Source organism: Nicotiana sylvestris, chromosome 10, assembly GCF_000393655.2.
Source record: "Nicotiana sylvestris chromosome 10, ASM39365v2, whole genome shotgun sequence".
Taxonomy (NCBI): Eukaryota; Viridiplantae; Streptophyta; class Magnoliopsida; order Solanales; family Solanaceae; genus Nicotiana; species Nicotiana sylvestris.
The window spans coordinates 44,513,382-44,519,084 of NC_091066.1; the positions used below are offsets into that span (position 1 = coordinate 44,513,382).

Genomic DNA, 5,703 nt, shown 5'->3' on the forward strand with positions numbered 1-5,703 from the left:
GGATATATCTGCTACCTATAACCTATTATTGGGGCGGCCCTGGATATATGCTGCTGGGTCAATGGCTTCAACTCTGCATCAGGTTGTGAAGTTCGACTGGAATCACTAGGAAGTAATTATTCATAGAGATGGAAGTAATCTTATCTACACCAATCAGACCGTTCCAATCATTAAGAACATGAAGAAGCTGGATGGAGAAACGTACCATCACATCGAGCGCATCAATGTAATTAAAAAAGACAAATTGTGGAGCAACAAGATAGAAAGCATACTGCTATGTACAGGGTATGAACCTGGCAAAGGTCTCGGCAAAAACCTCCAAGGGATTACCAAACACGTACAACCATAGTGTCATGGCACAACTTTTGGGCTCGGATATGAATATACTTGGCAAGAATACCAGGATTGGTTTCGGCCATAAAGTGGTCCTTATTATACACTGGAACAACTAGTACCACCTCTGCACCAGACATTTCATCAAGCTAATATGATGTGGGGATCTGAGGAAGATGCAGTCTTAGCTGGCATAAGGAAGTTGTTTCTAGATAAAGAAGATATGGACTGCAGTGCAGAGGAGGAGGAGGAGGAAGACCTTACCCTTCAGACCGTGGAGAAACGAGCTATTCTCAAAAGCTGGACTGCTGCACCATCCCGGGCCCGTCGAGTTCCTAGGCAGTCTCGCAAATTAGCATCAATTATTTTAAAAATAGTTTTGAGCATTTAAGACATTTTCAGTATTTTGTTTTGAAATACTCAAGTCATTGAGCTGCACTTGTTGACATTTTCAAGATTTTATTAACGCGTTGCTATTTTTCGTATTTATTATTATTCTTTATATTTTTCTTTACAACATTATTATTACCTATCCCGATGAACCTACGACTGTCATATGTAATGAGACAAGCAACATAAGGATAGTGATTTTGAGGATCTGGAAGATGATATAGTACCTGAGGAAATCGTCAGAGAAGTGGAAAACTTTGACAACAAACCGAAGTCTAACTTGGACGAAACTGAGGTAGTTAACTTAGGGGACTATGAAATGGTCAAGGAAACACGTATAAGCATTCATCTATCACCGTTAAAGAAGGAAGAGTACATCACATTTCTAAAAGAGTATGGAGATATCTTTCCATGGTCCTACGATGATATGACTGGTTTGAGCACATCCATAGTGGCTCACAAGCTACCCACCAATCCCATGTGTCCACCCGTAAAGCAGAAGCTCAGAAAGTTCAGCCGGATATGAGTTTGAAGATAAAAGAGGAGGTCACCAAGAAAATCAAAGCCAAGGTTCTCCGAGTGGTCGAATATCTGACTTGGTTGGCCAACAATGTGCTAGTTCCGAAGAAAGATGGGAAAGTTAGAGTATGTGTTGATTACCGAGATTTGAATAGAGCAAGTCCTAAAGACGATTTCCTGTTGCCTAACATACACATATTGATCAAAAACTGTGCCAAGCACGAACTCCAATCCTTTGTGGATTGCTTTGCGGGATATCATCAAATCTGGATGGATGAAGAATATGCCAAAAAGACTGCCTTTATCATACCATGGGGGATATACTGCTATAAAATGATGCTGTTTGGTTTGAAGAATGCTGGATTCACCTATATAAGAGCCATGACAACCATTTTCCACGACATGATACACAAGGAAATAGAGGTGTACTGTATGATGTTATCATCAAATCCAAAAGGAGTACATATCACATAGCAGACTTGAAGAAATCCTTTGATCGACTTCGAAGGTAGAATCTGAAAATGAACCCTGCAAAAATGTTCCTTTGGAGTCCCTGCTGGAAGACTGTTAGGATTCATTGTCAGTTGCCGAGGGATTGAATTAGACCCGTCAAAAGTCAAAGCTAACTAGGACCTGCCACCTCCAAATAATAAGAAAGATGTGATGAACTTTTTAGGGTGTCTCAGTTACATCAACCATTTCATAGCACAATCAACCGTGATATGTGAGCCGATCTTCAGAATGCTGAGGAAAGATGCTGTAACAAGCTAGACTGAAGAATGTCAGAAGTACTTCGACAAAATCAAGGAGTATTTATCCAAACCACCCGTTCTGGTCCCACCAGAACCAGGAAGACCTCTATTGCTTTATTTGTCCGTATTGGACGAAGCTTTTGGTTGTGTACTGGGATAACATGATGAGACTGGAAGAAAGGAGCAGACGATATACTATCTGAGCAAGAAATTCACACCTGATGACTATAAAATATTCATATATTATATATTTAAAAATAAATTATTTTAAATTATATATATATATATATATATATATATATATATATATAATTATATATAATATGTCAATTATCTGTATTTTCTAATAGTATTTTGTAGAAAATAAAAATATCATGATAAAACAAATAAAGGAATAAAAAGACAAGCACGAGGCATCATGACAATAGAAGCATGACACATCATGGCAATAGAAGCACGACGCATCATGGCAAAAGAACCACAAGGCATCGTGACACCTTATGAGATTTGATTTCTATAAATAGGATGTTTGTGTTGAAAGGGGAGAGAGATCATATGTGCCTAATTAGCAAACTTTTCTCTAGCTTTGGTCTTTACTTCTCTCTTTATCTATTTCATTTTATCTTGTAGCCTTTGAATTTCCTAAGAGTGTTGATAGTATTTTAAGAATTTCTTTCTTTGTGAGATTTAAATACACCATAATGGAGTAATCTATTTTGTTGGGATAGTTGATGAAGCTCGATAGCGTTATAATATTAATCTCAATTTTATTACATGCTTGACCTGAAACTTTCTAATTATATTTCTATATTGTGCTGGAATATTAGTTTTAATTAATTATTATCACTTCTATCTATTTATTATCCAAAGTTAGTTGTATGTCAATTTTGTAATTCTCACGAAACAAAATTAATATACGATAACTATTGGGTAAAATAACAGAGTGAGAGTAATTCTTTTTAAGCTATCATTCCAAGTTTGTAATCTTGCTTACTTCCATTCTAATTCTCACGGAGGAGTTGTAGTTGGCAAGATTATTGATTTTTAGTAATAATTAATCGCAAGAGGTTTTTGATATCTTTTAGCACAATTCAGGCAAGAAAATTATTTCAGTTTAATCGTCACGAGTCATATATCAATTGATTTACATAATCTCACGGAGTGTTATTAATTGATTATTTCTTAGTGAGCAAAATATAATTGTATTAGCAATAAATAGTTATTCCTAAGAGAAATACATGTAGAAGCTAAGATTTTGTTATTATCACGCTATCGAGTGAATTCAATGATTCCCAACTCTTTTTAAATATAAATCTTCCGAAAGTTATTTTGTTTCAACTTAAGCAATTTAAATTTTCAACAAACAAACTTCATCAATATGATTCTCTCAAATAGTAGTAAGAATATTATAAGTTTGTAGCTAGATTCTCCAATCTCTGTGGGACGATATCATAAATTATACTAGAATTTGACAAAGTACGAGTAGCAAAATCTTATACGCATTGGCCTCGTCAAATTTTTGGCACCGTTGCCGGTGATTGGCACAAAGTCTACTTCAGACTAAATATTCTGTTACTAATTTGGAAACTTACTATTAGTATTATTATCTTTGCTATCAATGTGTACTAAATATTACTACTATTACTTTTACTATTACAAGTACTAACATCTTATACAATTGTTATTATCATTTATCCTTCTTATCATCATTATAGCATAGCAGTCACTATTATTAATACTAGTACTACTTGTAACTATATTCTATATTAGTATTATATTATTATTTTTTATCGTTAGTTACTGTTACTACTAACTGATTTCGTTTACCATTTTTTTCTTCATAACATCTATTGCTAATTAGTACTAATATAATTACTATTATCATATACTACTACTACTACTATTAATAATAATAATAATAATAATAACAACAACAACAACAACATTATCATACTACTATTTTTATTTGATCGCTTATTATTTTTGTCATCTTTGTTGTCCTTGTTATTCATCACTTTCTTTTAATTATTTTCTTCTAAGTACTACTACTACTACTACCACTTTAGGAGTTAAGTTCAGTTTGTTTTTTTAGAATTTTGAGTAGTTTATGACCCGCTTTTCTATAAAAGAGTTGGTCATTTCGATCCTGAAACTGAAAGATTTATTCGATTACGCAAGAAAGGACAATCATTATCTTCCCAAAGCATAGCTTGTGCAAGTATGGAGAATCAGGAAGTAGAAAATATCAACCCACGCGAAGTACCACCACCAGTACAAATAGAGGATCAATTTGATGAAGTGGCGCCAAGGCCAGCAAACAGAATCCTAAGGAATTATGCTAGACCTGACCGCTTCAACTGTGAATCTAGTGTCAGAAAACCTCCAGTGGTAGCCAACAACTTTGAAATCAGGACTCGCCTGATTCAAACAATTCAACAGTCTTGCATCTTCACTGGAGACGCAAGTGAAGATCCACATAGTCATTTAATTGACTTTTTGGAACTTGTTGAAACAACTAAGTATAATGGAGTACCTCCTAAAGCTATCAAATTAAGGCTATTTCCTTTCTCTTTAAAAGGATATGCCAAGACTTGGTTGCGAAGTTTGCCACAAGGTTCCATTACCACATGGGATCAAATGACGCAGAAATTTTTAAACAAATATTTTTCCCCTGCTAAAACCACAAAGTTAAGACAAGACATATCTAATTTCTTACAAACTGACACAGAGTCAGTTTATCAAGCTTGGGAAGGGTTAAAAGCAATGTTAAGAAAATGTCCACACCACGATATTCCTGAACATATGCAATTGTATATTTTTTATCACGGGCTAAAACCCTCTTCTAAAAATGTGATAGATGCAGTTGCAGGAGGTTCAGTAATGGGAAAAACAACAAAGGAAGCATTGCAATTGTTGAATGAAATTTCTGAGAATGCCATCCAATGGCCATCTGAGCGTATAATTATCAAGAAGGCCGCTATAGTAAATCAGGTTGATGCTTTAAATACACTAACACAACAAATTGTTTCTTTGGCACAAAAGTTTGAAACTTTTCAGGTGAATACACAACAACCAAGCCAATCTGAGGCTAGTGACATGTGTGGAGGAAATCATCAGAACCATGAATGTCAAGAAACCAATCACAATGATGAACATGTCAATGTCATCAGTTACAAGAAGTATCCTTTTGGAAGTCCAACGGCATATAAACATCCAGGATTTCAATGGAGCAATCCAAATGGTGCAGAGAACTCTCAAAGCTTCCAGAAGCAACAAATACAGGGTCCACCCGGATACCAGAATCCAAACCATGGTCAATCAAACTTTAGACCTTATCAACAAGCAGGGCCCTATCAGCAAAGGCCTCAACAAGCTCATTCAAGTCTTGATGATCTTCTGTATAAGTATATTAAGGTCACTAATGAAAAGATGGAGAGCCAAAATTCATCCCTCAAAAATCTGGAAATACAGTTGAGCCAATTGGCAGCTCTTGTTTCAGAAAAAATTCAAGGTCCCTTACCAAGCAATACAGAGAAAAACCCAAAAGAGCACCTTAAGGCCATCACCTTACGGTCAGGTAAGGATCTTGATGAACCCTATGCAGACCAGTCAGAACAACAAGTAAACAACGGTAAGAATATTGAAATACCCTCTGAATCATCTGAAAAGAATGAAGTCAAGAAAAAAGATGAAAAAAATATTGAAAAAT

The 5,703-nt window shown here is 35.3% G+C and overlaps 1 non-coding gene across 1 annotated transcript; it reads right to left on the reverse strand.

Moving 5' to 3' along the window:
- Positions 1 to 4,679: 4,679 nt before the first annotated feature.
- Positions 4,680 to 4,786, reverse strand: LOC138880546 (small nucleolar RNA R71). The gene has a single exon (XR_011403280.1). It is a non-coding gene; the product is annotated as a small nucleolar RNA R71 (small nucleolar RNA).
- Between the last annotated feature and the right edge of the window lie 917 nt (positions 4,787 to 5,703).